The following is a 21,704-nucleotide window of genomic DNA, read 5'->3' as shown; positions in this document are numbered from 1 at the left end:
AGATCGACTAGCTACCGTATACGAGAGAACGTATGTATGCCACCGTATATTTCGCTAGCCTTTAAATTTTTCTAGGTTTGTGAGGACGTACGGATCGTGCATGCATCATGTTCAAGCATACATGGCATTTCTTGCATTATTCCCTCCCTTAAAATTTGATTGTCCCGACTAATTAAATTTCGTATCCCTTAAATGATTCTCCCCTTATGTTGCAACTTTTTGCTATAGATGGCACGCACGAAACTCACTGCTCGCAAGTCTACTGGAGGCAGGGCGCCTCGTCACCGGTTAGCTCCTCGTGAGCCCCGTCCTGAGCCTACTGAGGTAGAAAGGCTGAGGACAAAGCTAGCCTAGGTGACTGCTGAGAGAAATGTGGCTCAGCACCGTTTGGAGCAAGTAACACAGGAACGGGACCAAGAGACCCTTGAGGTTCAGAGGTTGACAGTTGCTCACCGCAACTGTGAACGTATGTTGATTCACGTGATGAACCAATGGAATGAAGCCTGGCATGAAGAGAATGTGTTGAGAGCGCGACAAGTGGAGCTAGAGCAGCAAGTGGCAGTTGCCGAAGAGTACAATGACCATCTCCATGAGGAGGTTCACCTGTTACACAATCAACTTCACCCTCTCCTGCCACCTAATGATGAGAATGAGATGGGCTCTGGTGTCATCATGGCTAAAGGTGATGATGGCATTGAGGTCAATGGACCTGAGGACATTCCACCTGATGAGGAGGAAGATGAGGAGTTAGAGCCTGCTAGTGATGAAGATGGAGGAGAGATCTTCGACACTGACTCCGATGACGATGCGTAGTTTAGCTTACTACTTAGCTAATACGCTAGAGCTAGTCTTTTGTTGATCCTCATGCATGAACGAGTAGCTTTGTATCAAGTTAATCATTGGGATGTAATATCGAACCCTATGTTACCCTTGATGTAAGTTTGGAACCTCTATGGCTTCGATGTAACCTATCGAACGTGTTATGCCCCATGTATGTGAGCTTTTGATGTATTCCATCTTTGCGGTCTATGGATCTTGTTGTTGGTTAAGTTCATCGCATTTATGTGTCAATTGATGCGCTTGATGAGTTGTGTGATTGTGATGAATGATTGTGCCTCTGTTGATTTTAAATGCATTCTTTCCAATGGAATCAGTTTGGCATAATTATACAATTCATCTACAAAAGTTTCCACATCGTCAGTGCTCATTGGCTATACATTTTGCAGATGGCTTATAACCTTCATCGCGGTCATAGCATGGGAGATGAGGAACAACCACCTCCTCCACTGCCCACACCAGCTGAGCTAATGCAGACGGTCGTGGAAAGTCAGCGCATGCTAGCTGAGGCTATGCGCCAGATGGCTAACCGTGAGGATCGGCATGTCCGCCAGGGACCCGAGCCGAACCAGTACAGCAGCTTTAAGGACTTCATGGACACAAAGCCTCCTATCTTTCGTGAGGCAGAAGAACCATTACAAGCTGATGAATGGTTGAGCACGATAGAGCAAAGGTTTGGATTGCTCCGTTTGACTGAAGGAATGAAGGCTTCGTATGCAGGACACCAGCTCCAAGGCCCTACAGGCATCTGGTGGACCCATCACAGGACCACCTTCCCTGCTAAAGTTGAGAGAGTTTGGGACCAGTTCTAGGTAGCTTTCCGAGGACACTTTATCCCTCCTGGTCTCATGGCCATTAAGCATACTGAGTTTATGAAGCTAACCCAAGGTAACAAGAGTCTTAATGAATACCTCCAGGCATTCAACAACCTGGCGAGGTATGCTCCTGAGTTCATCGATATTGACGCCAAGAGAATAGCTAGCTTCAAGAGGGAACTTTCCCCTAAACTGATGAAGTCTATGGGCAACTGCAAGTGTGTCACCTTCAATGAGTTTATCAGTGACACCCTGACTCAGGAGAATAATGACAAGATATATGCTGCTTCCAAGAACCGTAAAAGAAACTTTGAGGCTGGTGCTTCTCAGTCTAAGGCTCCAATGGTATCCAAGACCCAGTACCGTCCACCCAATGCTAATGTCTGGTACCGCCCACCTCAGAAGAAGAATCAAGCTAAAACTGGTTTCCGCAAGGGGTACACAATTTCCTTGCTAAAGAATACCTCCGAGCTGGGCAGCTCCAATGCCCCACCAGCTAACAGGCCGTGCTGGAACTGTAACCAGCTGGGTCACTGGGCAAATAAGTGTCCCTATCCTCCCAAGAATGCTCAAGGAAACGTCCATCAAGGGCATGTTCACTACACTACTGTGGAGGAAATTCCTGCTGGTGAAGTGGTCACCACTGGTAAGTTCCTTGTTAATGATCACCCTATAGTTGTGCTCTTTGATTCGGGTGCTTCGCATTCCTTTATGAGTTCTACTTTTGCGTCTATGCATAAGATGAATGTGATTACAATTGTCAAGGGTGGTTATTGTATTAGTGCTGCTGGAAATAATATCCTGACTAACCAAGTAGTTAAAGATGTAAAGATTGAGATTGGGGATCGAGAGTTCCTTACGGATCTTGTAGTTCTACCGGGGGTAGGAATCGATGTAATCCTAGGAATGAAGTGGATGAGCGGGAATGGAGTGTTGATCGATACATCAACCCGTGTGGTAATGTTGAGGGATCCTGTGGATAAGAAGGGTTTTCTAGTGCAGTTACCTCGTGATATCTCTATCCACAATACAGCCAATGCTACCCTAGCCAAAGCCATTGAGGATCTACCGGTTGTCTGTGAGTTTCTAGATGTCTTCCCTGATAACTTGCCTGGATTACCTCTGGACCGTGATGTAGAATTCAAGATAGAACTCGTTCCGGGTACGGCTCTTATTTCTCGAAGGCCCTATAGAATGCCGCCCAATGAGTTGGCTGAGCTAAAGAGTCAATTGAATGAGCTATTGAAGAAAGGTTTGATTCGGCCTAGTTCTTCTTCTTGGGGTTGTCTGGCCATCTTTGTGAAGAAGAAGGACGAATCTTTGCGCATGTGCATGGATTATCGCCCCCTAAATGCTGTTACTATCAAGAACAAATACCCTCTTCCTCGCATCGATATTCTGTTTGATCAGCTCTCCAAAGCTAAGGTATTCTCCAAGATCGATTTGAGGTCTGGCTACCATCAGATCAAAATTCGTCCTGAAGATATACCTAAGACAGCTTTCTCTACTCGTTATGGCTTGTTCGAATACCTCGTCATGTCCTTTGGGTTGACAAACACTCCGGCACACTTTATGTACCTGATGAATTCTGTATTCATGCCGGAATTGGACAAGTTTGTAGTCGTGTTCATTGATGATATCCTTGTATATTCTTAGAATGAAGAAGAGCATGCTGAACATCTGAGAATTGTTTTAACTCGGTTACGTGACAACCAGCTTTATGCTAAGTTCAGCAAGTGCGAATTCTGGTTGAACAAGATACCTTTTCTAGGTCATGTGTTATCTGGTGATGGAATTTCGGTTGACCCTACTAAGGTGCAAGAAGTCCTAGAATGGAAGGCACCTACTACGGTCATAGAAGTCCGAAGTTTCCTGGGTTTGGCTGGCTACTATCGTCGCTTTATCCTGGATTTCTCAAAAATTGCCAAGCCCATGACTCGACTACTTCAAAAAGATGAGAAGTTTGTGTGGACTCTGAAGTGTGAAGAGGCTTTCCACACTTTGCGGACCTTACTAACCTCTGCTCCTGTATTGGCACAACCTGACATCGAGAAGCCTTTTGATGTCTACTGTGACACATGTGGCACCGGTTTGGGGTGTGTTTCACATCAAGCGAAAGATGAAAGAGAAAGAGACCAAGCACTTTAGGGTCGATGACAAGGGAATTCTCTGGTTTAATGATAGGCTTGTGGTACCCAAAGACAAAGAACTTATAAATCAAATTATGGCTGAAGCCCATTCTTCTAAATTGTCCATCCATCCTGGTAGCAGTAAAATGTATCAAGATCTCAAGCTGTATTATTGGTGGACCAAGATAAAGAAAGAAATCGCAGCTTACGTGGCAAGGTGTGATAACTGTTGTAGAGTCAAGGCTATTCACATAAGGCCTGGATTATTGCAGCCACTCTCTATTCCTGGCTGGAAGTGGGAAGAAATTAGCATGGATTTTATTGTTGGATTACCCACTACCAAAAAGGGTTGTGATTCCATCTGAGTTATCGTAGATCGTCTAACTAAATCTGCTCACTTTATTCCGGTCAAGTCTACCTATCACCCGCACAATTATGCTGAGATTTATTTTCAACAAGTGGTACGTCTCCATGGTGTACCCAAATCCATTGTTTCAGATAGAGGACCGCAATTCACGGCTCACTTTTGGGAGTGCTTACATCAGAATCTTGGCACTCATTTAATCCGCAGTTCTGCCTATCATCCGCAAACATCAGGACAGACTGAGCGTGTTAACCAAATTCTTGAAGACATGCTTAGGGCTTGTCTTATCTCTTGCAAAGGCTCTTGGGAGGACTGGTTACCTCTCGCTGAATTCTCTTATAACAACAGTTATCAAGAGAGTATCAAAATGGCTCCTTTTGAAGCTCTTTATGGCCGCAAGTGTAGAACTCCTTTGAACTGGGTGGAACCCGGAGAAAGAAGATTCTATGGTATTGACTTTGTAAAAGAAGCCGAAGAGCAAGTCTGAACTATACAGAAGAATATGACTGCCGCACAGGCTAGACAAAAGAGCTATGCTGACAAGAGAAGAAAACCTATTGAGTTTGAAGTAGGTGATCATGTTTATCTGAAGGTATCCCCTATGAAAGGAGTAAAACGTTTTGGAATCAAAAGTAAGATTGAGCCTCGATATGTGGGGCCTTACCGCATTATCGAGAAGAGTGGAAGGGTAGCCTATAAACTCGATCTACCACGTGAGATGGGAGCTATATTCCCGGTATTCCATGTGTCCCAGCTGAAGAAGTGTCTCCGTATTCCCGAGGAAAGAATAGCAACAAGGAAAGTCAACTTGAAATCTAATCTTTCTTATGAAGAGAAGCCCGTGCAAGTTCTGGATACTCAAGAAAGAGTGACTCGTACGTGAGTAGTTAAGTTATACAAGGTAGTTTGGAGTAATCATAGTGAACGGGATGCAACCTAGGAGCGGGAAGATTATCTAAAGGAAAATTATCCAGCTTTCTATATTAAATGGTATGCTTTCCAAATCTCGGGATGAGATTTTTCTAAGGGGGGAGGGCTATAACACCCCAGGTGTTTGGCTTCCACATTTGCACTTGCATTTCATAAACATGAGCATCATTCATCCAATTATGAGTTCATATTGCATGAAACATGCTCTTGAAACATTGTAACATATTATATTGCCCTATATCATGGATGTTTGTTTATGAAATGAATAGGGTGCAACACTCAAGTGCAACATATGCAACACACTTTAGTGAAACATGGTTAGTAGTACTATGCAACACGATCAGGAAACATGACTATGAAACAAATGTAACAATTCATGTGTTTTTCATTGTTTCAGTACATCCAATGCTTGATTCTTGTGTGACCAATGTGTGGTGTGGCTAATAATCATCCTAAGTAACTTAGTTACACCTAGAATGTCATTAGGAACAATGTTCATGTTGATCATTTTGACTAATTAGGTTCCCAAGTCATGGTTTGATCAATTTTGACCCCTAAACCCTTTTTGTTTGACTGTTTTAAAAGTATAGCTTCGAGTCTATGCATGCTTGCGCAACCTAAAGAAAAGTTGTAGCAAATTTAATAAGGAACAAACTTTGTTTAGAAACCAAGTCATGAAAATGTGCACAACATGTTCAAAAAGGACCCACAAGTCAGCATTGATGGTGGATTCAACATTTGAAAAATTTTCTAAGTCCTAAGTACATTTCCAGTTTGATCGAGCCAACTTTGGCTTGATTTTACTCTGTATCCGTTGAGAATTAGTCCTTGGTATTTAAATAGAAATTGAAGATGGAAGTATGGGCTACAACTTTCATGTTCATTTCTTTCACTAATACGTCACGGTTTAGGAGATAATCCCTATCAAACATCGCCTGTCAGTCGGTTCAATTGGGTACTGAAACGAAAAATTCAGACTCTACAGTGCTCTACCGATTCAGAATTCGACGGCCGCGTGGCGCCGCGCGTCAACGGCCGACTGATCGCCCAGGCCACGCGTCGTGGCTGGCCTGAACCCGCTGCCGGTGTTCTCCACTTGAAGCCGCATCCTCCTGCCTCTCCATTCACTCTTATTCCCTCCTCCTTCGCCTACTCCACTCAGCCGAAGCATAGAAGCAGCGGAGCCACCACTCTGCCATTGCTCCACCATCGCCTCGCTTGCTCACTGCCGCAAAAATGCGCGCGATGTCTTCACCATAGCTCCACCGTGTTCGCCTCTACGTCCTCCACCTCTTCTCCGAGCCATTTGAGTAGTGGTAAGGTCGCTTCGGCCACTTCCGCCGTCACCGCCATGGGCGTGACCTCACCGGAGCTGAGACCGTCATGGCTGGGGTAGCTAGGAATCTTCCCGTCCCATTTTCTTGGCTTGTGTAGCATGGTAGGGTCCTTCTGAAGCCCGTACCGAGCTCGGTGGGGCCAGCCATGGCTCAACGTCACCGGCAGCTCGCGCCGGAGCTTTGCCGTGCCGCCATCACCGGTGACAAGCTCCCTCTGCTAGGTCGTAGCTCTAGCTGGTAGCACTAATCGAACCCCCTCATCATGGTGATCACGTAGGTGTCCTCGGTGTCGCCGGAGTCCTCGCCGTCGGCGAGCAAGACCACCACCGCGCCATCAAACGCCGCCTCCCCTGTTTCTCTCTCTGTCGCGCAGGTCCCCTCGGTCAGTCTCTGATGCAAAGGCGAGAGCCGGCGTGGGCCGCGTCATGTTGGGCCGCGCCAGCGTGAGTTGTGGGCCGCCGTGACCTTCGGGCTGGCCCAGCAGTAGAGTTAGGTTTTCCTGTTTGTTTTGTTTAATTGTTTTTCACAAGATTTATGTATAGATTCAAAAATGTGTAACTCAAGTTTGGTAGATCCAAATGTTATGGTTCCAATTTTGTTGAGTTCCTGGTAAGGTCTAGTATTTAATAAAAATATTATATGAGCACATGTTTTAGAAATTCTGGATGAATTAAATAGGACTTCGAAATGTATTTTTGGATACATGCAAACTTGTTTGAATTTTATCTTGAGTTTCTTTGGTCCAAAAATGATGAAATTTTGTGGGTAATCTATTATTGCTTAGTAGAAGCTCTGGTTAAAATTTCAGAGCTAGTGCATGTGTAGTTTTTGAGTTATAGAATTTCTTTTTATCAATGGATGGATCTTGTGTGAATTTTCATAATTTTTCTATAGATCCAGTATAGGTAAAATTTGGTGAGTACTGTTATTATGCTATAATGATGCTAGGAAAAATGAGAAATCTATTGCTTGACACTTTTCAATAGGGTTTCCTAATTATGCTAAAAATAGACCTGCCACCTGTTATTTTGGTTATAGCAAGTTCTGCTTGCCCAATGGATTTGAAATTTTTATGGTAGTCTATGTGAAGCATGAGATAGCTACTATAATTTTTGTAGATTTTTCTGAATAGTTTTACTATATATTGCTTTAATCACCTAATTAACTAAATAAATTAGAAAAAGATATTAAATAATTTATTTAGAAGTTGGCACTATACTTTCTAGTGTTCCTCTGGTATGCACAACAAGTTGGTAAACTTGGTTTGGTCAAATTTGGCTTTTGCATCATCACTAAATAATTAATGTAGTAACCCTGTCATTTCTGGACAGATTCTAGGTTTACTGGAAATTGATTTGGTTAACATAAGAATCATGTTTTGCTGTTTACCATTGATTTGTAGAAAATTTCATAAGCTTTCCAGAATGTCCTCATACAAGTCATTTGGAATTGTAGAACTCTGGTTGTGATTGAATTAAGGGACTACTTGTGCGCATATGAAACTTTAAATGTTGATTTATGTATGCCTTTACTATTTCTAAGTTTGTGGTAATGTTCCTAGGTGTTAGGCCTTTAACTGAAGATGAGCATCTTTATCTTAGGTTATGCAAGTTAGGTAAGTTGATCTTGTTCTTCAAGTTAAATTAGATACCTGTTTTAAAGTGATTTGAATAGGGCTAGTCTTACTCGGTAAACGAGTGTCCAGTGATGCTTTCGTAAACACTTACTGTGATTCATTCATCATGAGCATCATGTCATTCCTTATGCATCCATGATATTTATCTCATGCATCGGCATGCAATAGGTGTACCGGAGGGAGTAACACTGCTGGAATTCGAGGAACCGAGCGAGCAGCAGCAGCCGACATCGGAGGTTCAGGAGGAGCAGCCTTCAGGAGAAGTGCCAGACGAGGTCGCCGTTGAGTGCTCGGATCACCGTCCTTGCAACTTTGTGAAAGGCAAGCCCCGGAGCATATTAAGCCACCTAATTTCCGAAATACAGTTACAGTATTATTATTACATATATTGTTGCATTAAGTTTAGGTGTTGGATGCAAACACTTGCTGCATTGGTTACCCAATTTTTGTCCAGATATTGACCCTGAATCCTATGTAGCTCAGGCTCATGTAGTGCTTAGCCTTGCTTAAACACGGTAGAAGTCAGGTGATTTCTTGTCACCTGCGAGATATAGGAAGATACATGTGGCACGGTTGGCTATATTTGCTATCGTGGAAAAGAACCAGTCTTAATTTGAAATGAAGACCGGACGGAGGCTTGCCGGTTTGCAGTGACTCCGTCTGTGTCGCTTAAGGACTGATTCTTGGAGCCTTTCCTGTTCATGTTGAACGCATGCCTCTCTCTTAGTTGGCCGTGTCTGAAGACCGACCGCGAAGCCGAGTAGCTCACCTCAGGTCGGGAGTCGATAAGTATAAAGTGCGCCTCGGAAAGGAGCCATAGGCGTGAGTCCAAGGGCAGGTGATTTAAAAGTCCTGATCGTCCTGGCAGAAGGGTAATCCCTGAGAGTGCTGGCGCTGATCAAACCCGCGAATTTGGTTCCTGAGTTGTTCCAAAGGTGACCCACGGCTACCCTTGCTAAGTGTGCCAGGGTGAGAGTTAGGAATACCCCCTTAGCTGAGTTGTAATTCGATTCGAGTCACCGTCTCTCCCGGTTAGTGAGAACTTGACGGGCTTATCTCCAATGTAGATACACTAAATAACATAATGGTTCGGAAATGATGATATGATGATGATAGCCTTATTATACCTGCTATGGTTAATATTGTTTGCTCCTAATAAGTGAGTGCTCTAGTACAGGTGCTAATCTAGTGAACAGGTAAATGATGATAAGCTTGATGCTAAGTTTAAATTGGTTACTATAATCATAAGCTCTTTTATGCAACTGTGTCAAGCTAGCCCACCTCAAAAGCCTTGCATGACCCTTGGTGTCTTTTATTTCTGGTTTTGACGGGTAAGTCTAGCTGAGTACCTTCTCATACTCAGGGTTTATCTCCCACCTGTTGCAGATGACCAGTTCTACTTTAGTTGCTGCAAGTACTGCCTTCTCCCAGCTGGGGATGAAGACTAGACCGTTGGGCGCGGTCTCTACTAGTTCTCATACCTGATAATGCTTTTGTGGGACATGACTCAGACTTGGCAATGTAATTGAAAAACTACGATGTTTTGTACTAAACTATGTTGCTTCCGCACACTCAAACTTGGTTTGTAATATTCTATTTAAACTCTGATGGATGTAAGTCGAATGCTACTTATGAAATGTTGTAATGGATGATGTGTTGTGTTGAATCACTATGATCTTGGTTTGTATGTTGAGAGTTGGTTGAAATCCTTCGTGATTTCCGGACTACCGGGATTATGGGAGCTTAAGTACAGGAATTGGATCGCTTCAGTGATTGTTTTTGTACTTACATTCTTATGATTTGGTCGGTTCTGTTACAATTCGTAGGTTCAAACAGGGAGTGGTGTTTATTTTTTAAAAGTTCTCCAAGACATGAAAACAGGGTGGTGGTGGGGCCGTGCTGTCTGGCGCCTACTTTAGACCTGTGTTGTAAAAACGCATCTGTAGTAGTAAAATAAAAGGCAAAAATTTGTACCCCTACAGGGATTGATCCTGAGACCTTCAGGCCCACAACCCCATGAGTTAACCATTGCGCTACGTTCGTAAGTTCAAATGGGGATCAATGTTTATTTTTTAAAAGGTTTGCAATACATTAAAATAGGGTGGCGGTGGGGCGATCCTGTCAGGCTCCTACTTCAGACACGTGTTATTAACAATCATCTGTAGTAAGCCAATTGAGTAACCCACCGCCGTCATCGACCAACCGAGAGAGTAATGGTAGTTCAAAGCATTGGAACTGCCACTCCGGCATAGTGGCATTCACTCCGACTTCTCGTCTCTCCACTCCCTTCTCGCCTCCCCATCACGCGTGCAGCCCTCGCATTGACTCTAGCCTCTCGTCTCTCCACTCCTCTCTAGATTTCCCCACCGCGCGCACAGCCACCTCTACTCCTCTTGCCTCCTCGGCCGGCCGCCGCATCCATACCCATAGCCGCCACCATCGAAGATGATGAGGCCAGAGAGGTGGCACAACCTGAGGGACAAGAAGACGGGGAGGTTCGCCCACCGTTCCTTGTCCTCGGCAGAGGTGAAGGAGGAGGTGAGCCCCCCGTCGAGGTTCAAGAAGACGCCGGCCTTGAAGAAGAAGGCCATCCCAGCTGCCCCATGTAACACCTCGGTTGTTACAAGCTGACTTAGCACGTAAGTTAAGGTCTCGGAGAAATCAAGCCAAACTGGTTTTTGAATTTTTAACAAGTTAGAACACGTATGAAATGGGAAAGCGATCTCTGTAAACAAAAATGAGATATAACTTGTGTATAGTGTTTATGTAAAAGGATGAGTGAATAGCATAGATGAGAATGCAACTGTAATTTTTGGAAGTGAATATTGTAACTAGGGTTTTTGGGAGCTCAAACATCGAATCCGTGATTTAACGAGAACTTTCGTTGAATCAGCAAGAATTTGGATTGTGTTTAAAATATCATTTTTGACGAATTAAATTGAGTAAAATAGTTAAAAAGTGCTTAGATGATTTGCTCCTATGGGTTAGTAGGAAGTATGGGCTATTGCAGGGAGTACGGGTTGGTCGAGGTTAATAGGGTTTAGGCCTTTTAGAAATTAGGGCAAAAGTGTTAAAAGTTTCTTAGCTCCAATCGAAGTTTTCGACTTTTCGAAGTCAGAAAAAGGAAGTAGACAATGTCGTTTTGACATCTAAATTCTAACAAAAATTGTTAGGCACCAACTTCACATTCTTGTATGGTTGGTTGTCCCTAAGTGTGCACTTGAGCATGGTTTAAGTGGTAGTGGAGTTGGGTGTTACGATACCCTCGTAAACTTGCTCTAACTTCGTTAAAACATGTCTGAATCGTGTCGTTGGTGCTCCGTTCATGAACTAGCGTTCAGCGCGATGAGCTCCTGTTGGCACCTCTCTATCTCCGTTGAAGATCACTCTCTAGCCATGCTCATTGCTCGGACGAGAAGCCCTTAGCGGCAAATAGGATCTTGAACTCTTGTTTTAATCTCAATCGGGCTCTAAGCGGTTGGTTTTGTTGCTTTAAAATTCGTGCTTAGCATGTGTCTAGCCGTTCGACTGGGAGTGCCTAGTCACTACATTCGGTGCACACCATGGCTGCCTTGGGTCATGCACGTGCATGGGCAGGCTGATGGTGGCCGCCCTCGGCCTGGCTGCGATGTGGCCGTGGCTTGGCCACCTTCGGCTGCGACACATGCTACTGGCCGATGGCCTTGGTACTCGACCCTTGGGCCGCCTCTACCGCCCTGCTATGCGGCTACCCCACTACTGCCCTCCTCGTCTCGAGCTACGCTGCTGTTTGTGGCACTGTCCCATGCCCTGTGACTCAATCGGCCGCTGTAGCATTTGTTCCAAGCCGCACAACCCATGTGCCAAGCCCGAGCTCGACCTTGTATGTAGTATACTGCATCACGACACCGTGCTGCTGTGTGCACATGGCCACACATGGGCACACCTTCAATGGCTCCATCCTAGCACTAACCGATGCGCCGCCTGCCCCTCGCTCGTGTGGTCATATCCCTATGCTGTCGTGCCTCGTTGGGTCATGGTCGGGCCACTCTGCTAGGGCCGCTCTCCGCGATGTGGTGGTGGCAGTGCACCACTCTCCTTTCCCCTTTCTTAATCACTAGCCTGAGGCTTCCTAGTCCAATTCCTCGCATCAACGAGTAGCAGAGGAAATTAGCTAGGTGCCCCATTCACACCAAGTCCAGTCATTGTCTATCATGATCGAATTTGGTTTCTCCCTGCCGCTGATCATGTGTGCCGCCAAAACCGATTGGTTGGGAGGTAAGGCATGTAGGAGTGGTAGCAGTTCAATTGCTCGTAACCCTAAGCCCGCCTTGACTCCCTTCATCCGGTGCTCGTGCTACTTTCGCTAGGATGCTCGACGATGATGTCGTGCCGTGTCGGTGCCGTGCTCAGAGCACCGCCGTGTGGTTTGGGCGCGCGTGGCCAGATCACCTCGGCACTCCCTGATTTCAACCATCACCGTAGCATGGTTCTTGGTGAGATCCTGATGCTTCCCCACCATCTCTACCCCTCTGTTAGCACTCTAGGTCGTTGAAATGGCCACACCGCAGCCATGGATAACTGCTCACCACTGCAGCTCATGTTAGTATATCCCCAAGCCCCTAACTGCCACCCAGCTGTGCGTGTTTAGCCATAGATGGTGGTTGACCCATTACTCCCGTCTTAGCGAGCCTAGGTTGCCCAGCATAGCTACCCTATGTCGTCGGCCGCCACACCGGCGAGCGCAGGGATTCCAGGGACCTGCCCATGGTGAGGAGGAAAACAATCGACGGCTTGGTCGCAAAGCCACTGCCGATAGGAACAGTACACATGGTAGTCGTACTATTACCCTGAAGCTTGGGGCTTCTCTGCAAAACTATCATCACGTGCGGGCTCCCTGGCCTTGGGCCGCTTTGGGCCGTTGTGACGCACACGCGGCCGCACCCGCGCTGGGTGGCTGGGCTGAATTAGTCACCGCCGCCCTTTTTATTTTTCCTAAAGTGTTTTCTAATTTATGTTCTAAAGGAAACTTGTAAATTCAATATAAATTTGTGTAGTTGACCAAAAATTGTGAAACTAATTTTATTAGGTTCCTAAAATCTTGATCTATTTGCTAGTATATCTTGTTCACATAGTTTTATAGTATTTCCAGGAGTTATCTAATTAAATTGAGATGCTTAATATTGTTAAGATATAAAGTTGTAGGAATTTTTATGATTAATCAGTGCTAGTGTTAATTCTAGAAATTTCATAGTAACTTCCTAATATTATGTGGTGCTGACTGTAATTTTTGTAGCTCCAGGATAATTAGTTTGCCAGAATAGCTATTCAGCCCTAGTTCGAATATATCTATTAAATCAATAAAATGAAATAAAGAAACACCTAGGGATTTTATAACTAAAACACTTGCGGGAAAATTGTGCATAGTTCAACAACGTGGATACATGGACTAGTACGTTAGTCACTAGAGCTAGCTCGTTAGCTTGAGTGGCGCCATCGTATTTAGGCGTTGCAGTTGTCGTTGATTATTTACGTCTCTGCGTTGCATCCACGTATATCATGATAGGAGCGATGATGGATCACAGAGTCATCTAGAGTAGCAGAAGCAAATGGTGCCTTGATGATCATGCCACCATGATGGCATGCTAACTTTGGTTATATTTTACCCAAATAAGCCCCGGTGCATAACCCCTATTATTCTGCACTTTATTTTATGCTTGTGCATTAAGTTTTAAGGAGTTGAATGAAATCCACTTGCATATATATATATATATATCCTTATCCTATGAGTCCTACTAGTATGTCATGATCATGTAGATTGCTATGCTATAGGATCCGGTAGAAGTCGAGTGATTACCTGTCACTCACGAGAGATATGAAAGATATTATTGTTGTTCTTATATTACTATCACATGGAATATATATGAAGGATAATTGGAGACCAGGCGAAATGGTACTTTGGATCAAGACTTGGATAGGCATTTGAGCGAGGCTCGGATTGCACTTGTTCTGCCTGTGTCGATTGAGGACCGTCCATTACTGTGGATGGTAGTCAGGTCATAGACTTATTATCCTAAGCACATACTTGCTTATGGGAGCGGGAAGACTTGTTACTCTCTTGTCATGGGTTCCATCTCTTTTTGGACTGGCTTTTCGGGGTGGGTATTAGGTGGAGGTCTAAGCACCATATTGAGACCGGGTCTCAGGTGTTGGGGGCTTGGAGTCAAAGTTTGGATGGAGACCTAGACCCATTGATAGGACTAGAACGGGTTGGTCTTGCTTGTGCCTGGGTGTGGAGGGTACGACCCCGGATACCTATGGCAGACCACATGGGCTGTGCCCCCAGGGGTGGCCCAACCCACAAGATGAAGCCTTGCTGGGCATGACTCTACTGCGCCCCCAGGAGGCAGATCAACAATGATGATCTAATCACATCCATCTATTAGGTTGGTCTGAAGCTCACCGATTGCCTCTCCATCGCCGAATCGGCTCTAGACACTCTGGTTTAGCGCTGACCACCCTCTGATCTAGATCTATCGGAGGCTGCTCAAGAAACTCTAGGGGTTACGGCCCTACCCTTTGGGTTCACCAACATCGCCGCCACTTACCAAGATGCCCTAAGGGGCAAGCTCGTCGACCAGGTTGGAGATGTCCACCCTCCCACCAACCAGATCGCCGACCAGCCTCCGCCGGCCATCAACATGCTGCCCGTCAGTCGACGTCCCAGAGCATCTCTCCAAACCATCCTAGAGGAGAATCCAAACTTTGAGTCCCAAGGCTCTATGGAGACCATCGCCGAAACCACCACTGAGCTACTTCCTCTCCCTCCTTTCTGTGGCGGCGTAATCTTCAATGTCAGCGTCGATAGCCCTGTCGGAATGGCAAAACCAAGGTGGAACGTGCCACTCACGAGAACCGGAACGTTAATCGTGCGTAGTGCCAAGCAAACGAGGCTACCCTTACGAGGGCCAAGCAGCAGCTTGAATCGCAAGGAAGGCCACGCCAACTCCAACGCAACCTCGACGATGAGTTTGTTCATGTTGACAGCCATGACATCTACAAGACCCCAAGCGCCAACCTGGCTGTGGCCGCCAACGAGCTCGCCCAGCTCCCACAGACACCGAGGTCACCAAGGTCATCGCCATGCTTAAAGCGGAGCACTGCCAGGTCAATGAGATCCGCCAGGATCAGAGACCTTTGTACTCCACAAGCTTGATTCACCGATCAGCCGCGCCAAGATCCGATCTCCGCCCAAGTCACTGCACCGACCAGCACTGCGATGATAGGAAACCCCTCTAGGGCGGAGCTAGGGGCAACTGCATTGAACATCACCGCCAACATGACTAGGAGGTCGACCAGGACATCCGAGTGCACCTCAATAATCTTCAAGATGCACGACGACGTATCGACGAACGCTGCTTCAGTCACCATGAAGAAGAAGTATGCTGTCACTAGGAGTACGAGCAAGAGTATGGCAGCCTAGACTCAACTCTAGCAACACTACAGATGATGGCGTCAACAACCCCGAAGGGCCCCCAGCATTCACGAGGGTGCTCCAAACACTTCAGTGGCCCCGTGGTTTCAAAATCACTAGGGTCGAGCCCTATGAGGGGAGGATGAACCCAACATAGTGGCTACAGGCTTACGCCACTGCTATCCGCATCGCCGGAGGAGACACTAGTGTCATGGTGAACTATCTTCCCATTAGGCTAACACCAACCACCATGAACTAGTTCACAAGCCTTACCCTAGATTTCATCGGATCCTGGGAAGAGCTGAAGAAGGTCTTCACCGACAACTACATGGCTACGTGCACTCGGCCGGGCACCAAGCATGATCTGAACCGTATCTACCAGAAGCCGTCCGAGCTCCTCCATAGCTACATCAGACACTTTTCCGAGATGAGGAATTCTATTCCCAACATCATGGAAGATGAGGTCATTACCGCCTTCATCCAAGGACTCCATCACCACGAGCTTCGCTCCAAGTTCAACCGTAAGCCACCCATAGGGATTGGTGAGATGATCACAACTGCCAACCAGTACGCCGATGCCAAGGAAGCCGAGGTGCACTTCAATAAGAATGCAGGCACTCATTGCCCAACCCACCGCTACGATGACTACCCCGACGATCGATGCCACAATCACCGCCGCTACGATGACCGCAGTTACCATCGGGACAGTGGCTGTGATCGGCCAGAAGGATCCAAGTCTGGTCAAAATTGCCACCACCGGCCAGACCACATCATCGCCGCCATTAATGAACCTCATGCCAAGTGCAACTACGACAATCAATACAAGAAGATCCTCGATGGCCCATGCCCTCTCCACAAGAATGCCTAGCATAAGATGAAGGACTGCCTTAGCTTGGCTAAGGAGTTCCAAGATAAAAAGCCAGACGACGACACCAACGATGGAGCTAGAGGCCGCCGACCACCTAGAGGCAATAACAACACCTTCTAGGATCATGACAAGGTGGTCGCCACCATCTTTGGGGGTCTCGCCTCCACCGAGAGCAGAAGAGAACAGAAGCTCGTCGCCCGATGGGTGCTTGCCATCACTACAAAAGACACTGCCGCCAACCCCTGCTATCTCCCTTGGTCTGAGGTCCCCATCACCTTTAGTAGGGCCAACCAATGGGCGGACATCCCCTACATAGGGCGTTTCCCCCTCATCCTCGATGCAATAGTCCAGAAAGTACTTTTCAGAAAAGTGCTCGTTGATGGTGGGAGCGCTCTGAATCTCCTCTTCACCAGAGCCCTAAAGGAGTTGGGCCTCGAGATAACAGATCTCACACCCTCAGACTCCTCCTTCTAGGGTGTGGTACCTGGTAGGGCATCCAAACCGCTTGGAGAGATCACCCTACCAGTATAGTTTGGCATGACAAGCAACTACCGCGTCGAGCACATCAACTTCTACGTCACTGACTTCAACACCGCCTATCATGCCATACTTGGTCGGTTAGCTCTGTCCAAGTTCATGGTTGTACCGCACTATGCTTATCCAATGCTGAAGATGCCATCACCTGCAGGAGTCCTAGCCTTGCAGGCCAACCTCTCCATCGCCTATGCCTACAAGACAGAGAGTTTTGCCCTCACCGAAGCCATCGACCTCTCCATCTAGATGGCCAGTGTGGTCACCGATGCCGAGACGGTGCCCACTGACGACCTGGAGATCCCATCGTTGGAGCCTCCTCATTCCTCCGCCAAGTCTAGGGAAACCAAGGAGGTTGGCCTCGGCCTCGACGACCCCTCCAAGACAGTGAAGATTGAGGCTCACCTCAACCCCAAATAGGAAAGCGCGCTCATCTTCTTCCTACGTACCAACGTCGATGTGTTTGCTTGGAAACCTATAGACATGCCGAGGGTACCACAGGAGAAGATCAAGCACTCCTTGAATGTCTCATCGACCGCCAAACCGATCAAGCAGAAACTCCACCGATTCACGCCAGACAAGAAGGCGGCTATTAGGGTAGAAATAAAACAGCTCCTTGCTGTCGAATTCATAAAAGAAGTGTATCATCCTAAGTGGTTAGCAAACCCTATTCTTGTTCAAAAAAAAGAATAAAGAATGGAGAATGTGTGTTGATTACATTGATCTTAACAAACACTGCCCTAAAGGCCCCTTCGGTCTGCCTCGGATAGATGAGGTTGTAGACTCCATCGCCGGCTACGAACTACTATCCTTCCTTGACTATTACTCTGGCTATCACCAGATCTTCCTCAAGGAAGAAGACCAGATCAAGACATGATTCATCACGCCCTTCGGTGCGTACTGCTACACCATGTCCTTCGGACTCAAGAACGTTGAGGCAACCGATCAAAGGGCCATCCAGATGTGCCTCGAGCAACAGATCGGCCGCAACGTCAAAGCTTACATCGATAATGTGGTCGTCAAGTCTAAGACCACCGACAATCTTATCGCCGACCTCAAGGAAACGTTCGCCAACTTGAAAAGGTACCGATGGAAGTTGAACCCTTCAAAGTGCATCTTTGGAGTTCCATCCGATATACTCCTCGGCTACATCGTCAGCGCATGTGGCATTGAACCCAACCCCAACAAGGTCTCTGCCATCACCAACATGAAACGGCCAACACGCGTCAAGGATATATAGAAGCTTATAGGCTGCATGGCTGCTTTAAGCCGCTTCATATCACGCCTCAGCGAAAAAGGACTACCGTTCTTCAAACTCCTCAAGGCCTCCGAGCGCTTTTCCTAGTCAGAGGAGGTAGACACAGCTTTCGAGCAGGTCAAGTTGTTCCTAACAAAGCCTCCGATCATGATGGCACCATGGCCAGATGAAACTCTCTTGATCTACATCGCCGCCACTTCTCGTGTTGTTAGCACAGCTATCGTTGTCGAACGCGAGGAGGCCGGGCACGCCTATAAGGTGCAACATCCGGTATACTTCATCAGCGAGGTCCTTAACAAGCCCAAGACTTGGTATCCTCATGTCCAAAAGCTGCTATATGCCATTCTGATTACGTCATGCAAGCTCCACCACTACTTCAAGTATTTCAAGATCGCCATGGTCACCAAGTTCCCTCTAGGGGACATTCTCCCCAACAAACAGGCCAACGGCCGCATCATCAAGTGGGCTATTGAGCTCGGCACTTATTCCATCGAATTCAGAAGCAGGCCTACCATCAAGTCCCAGGCGCTCGTTGATTTCGTCGCTGAGTGGATCGAGATCCAAGAGCCCATCGCCGCTACTTGCCCCGAGCACATGGTGATGTACTTCGATGGCGATCTCAACATCAACGGTGCTGGTGCGGGCATTCTATTCATCACGTTGACCAAGGATAAGCTTCGATATGTTCTCTAAATACATTTTCTAGCCTCCAATAATGCTGTCGAATACGAAGCGTGTCTCCATGGACTCCGTATAGCCATTTAGCTCAGCATCAAATGCCTTATGGTATATAGGGACTCCATGCTGGTCATCAACCAGCTCAACAAAGACTGGTCCTACTCCAGTGAAAACATGGATGCATATTGCATCAAAATCAGGAAGCTTGAAGGGAAGTTGTATGGTATCGAGTACCACCACGTGGTACAAGATCAAAATCAGCTCGCCGACCACCATTCCAAGTTAGGCTCCTCTCGCGCCGTGATTCTATTGGGTGTCTTCATTCAAGATCTTTTGGTACCATCCATTAAGGAAGAGACTGAAGTTCAAGAAGTTCCCCCTGCCGAGCAGCTGGTACTTACAGTACCTTCGTCGGCCACCGATTGGAGGGAACAATTCATCAAGTACCTCACTAGCGCTGAAGTACCCGCTGACAAGACTGAAACCGAACGCTTAATTCATCGAAGCAAGCATTACGTGCTGGTGGACGGCAACTTGATGAGGAAAAGTGCCAAGGAAGGGATACTGCAGAAATGCATCACCCAAGAAGAGGGATTGAAACTACTTCTCGAAATTCACTCTGGTTCCTGCGGCAACCACGCGGCCTCGAGAAACCTGGTCGGCAAAGCTTTCTGAGCTAGTTTTAACTGGACCATGGCCATCTCCAATGAAGAAGACCTCGTCCGACGTTGTGAAGGATGCCAATTTTTCGCCAAGCAAATACACGTGCTGGCATAAGAACTACAGACCATCCTAGCTTCCTAGCCCTTTGCATGCTGGGGACTAGACATGATTGGGCCTTTCAAGCCAGTGCCAGGTGGTTTCCGATACATTTACGTCACCATCGACAAGTTCTCCAAGTGGATCGAATACAAGCCGCTTGTTTCGGCTACTGCTAAGAAGGCAGTCGAGCTCTTTGAAGATATCATCCACAGATTCGGTCTTCCGAATAGCATTATCACCGACCTTGGAACCACATTCACTGGTCATCATTTTTGGGACTTCTATGAAGACCGATGCATCTCCGTCAAATATGTCTCTGTTGCCCATCCTAGAGCCAACGGCCAGATCAAACGGGCGAACGGCATGATCCTTGATGCCCTCAAAAAGAGGCTATATCAGAAAGAAGAAAAGCATTCGGGCAGATGGCTCAAAGAGCTACTAGTTGTGGTCTAGGGACTATGTACTCAAGCTAGATGTAGCACCGTCTCCATATTTTTTGGTCTACAGCTCAGAAGCCATACTACCAGTGGATGTTGCCTTCCGAGCACCTAGGGTGGAAAATTATGATGAAGAGCAAGCCGCAGCTGTTCGGACAGAGGATGTCGATAGGGCCAAGGAGGAACGCCTGATCACCTGCGTCCGCATAGCCAAATATCTAGAAGGCTTGTGGAGATACTACAACTGCAATATCAAAGGTCGTTCATTTGCTGTCGGCGACCTCGTTCTCCGCAGAAAACAAAAAATCAAAGGGATGCACAAGCACTCCTCCCCCTAGGAAGGGCCTTACGCCGTCAAAGAGGTTACCCGACCAGAGTCTTATCACCTACGTGACTTGGACGGAATCAACATCCCCAATTCATGGCACATCGAGCACCTTATATGTTTCTATCCTTGAAACGCTCTAGATATGTATTCTCCACTCCATGATGAATAAAGTTTTGGTCGTCATAATTTGTCTCCATTATTTCTCCATTATGATTTAATCTCCACTTATGGTCGCCGAGCTCTAAGCTACTCCATAACGAACTCTAATATGAAATCGCCATAACTGCACCGCCACGTTTCTCCATATCTCCAACATGTGATTGCCATAAACACTCCGCCATGTTTCTCCATATCTCCGACATGTTTCACCGACCACCGAGCAGCACACGTTCCACTCTGTGCTCTATGGAGAAGACCCAGTCTCCGATCTCTCCCTACACGTGCTACAGGCTCCACGCTCTGCATTATGGGTGGTCGGCTGTGGTTCTTTGGTCACGCCTATTCCTCCTACACGTGCACGGGCTCCACGCTCGACGTTATGGACTATGGGCTAGCTAAGGCCAAAGATTTCAGTAACGAACTAACTACTCGGACGCTACTTATACTGCGTATAATTGTGTTAGGGTTAATACTACAATGATTTCTTCACCGCAATATTACAAACTGCATAAACATGCACATGTCAACATTTATACATACACTTAAATGTCTATCTGCGCCCTTGCGTGTTTTTAACTATTCTTTTCAGTTATTATAGCATACTCTCCGAGCATATCACCGAGCTTCGCCATCATCGTCCGTCTCGCCGAACAAGTCGATGTCACCAGCCAGCTTCTTCGCCGCGTCCTCCACCTCATCCTCTAGCTGCTAGTGCTCCGCCTTGCCCATCCCTTCGGCGAATCCAGACCCTATCGCCTGAAGGTCAACGGCTGGGTAGTGGGACCGGACCACCGCAAGGGCATGAGTAACAGTGGTAACAATGGCGTCGCGGTTGAAGCTCTTGAAGTTGTCCCACGCCGCCTTGCACCTCTCAATGATGGTGTTCGAATGCGGCAAACTACCGTCAGGCTAAGGAGCCACCTCCAGATCGACCCAGTCGAGCACCGGTTTGACTCCGATGACTACGGCATCAAACTTGTCCCTTTGGGTCCTAGTCTCTTGCACCAGCACATCAAACTATGCCTTGACCCTCTGATGGTAGTTTGCAAGCTTTACAAGGTTCCATCAAGCAAGGAAACTACTTCAACAGTAACTCCGACCAGGAAGTACTCACCTTTCAGCTCTTCAGCCAATTTGTCTACTCACCCTGACTCCTTCGTTTTCTCCTCTTGGAGTTGTTCG

The sequence above is a fragment of the Miscanthus floridulus genome, chromosome 8 (genome assembly GCF_019320115.1).
Source record: "Miscanthus floridulus cultivar M001 chromosome 8, ASM1932011v1, whole genome shotgun sequence".
Taxonomy (NCBI): Eukaryota; Viridiplantae; Streptophyta; class Magnoliopsida; order Poales; family Poaceae; genus Miscanthus; species Miscanthus floridulus.
The sequence above is the reverse complement of the archived record's forward strand: the minus strand, read 5'-3'. Positions refer to the sequence as shown.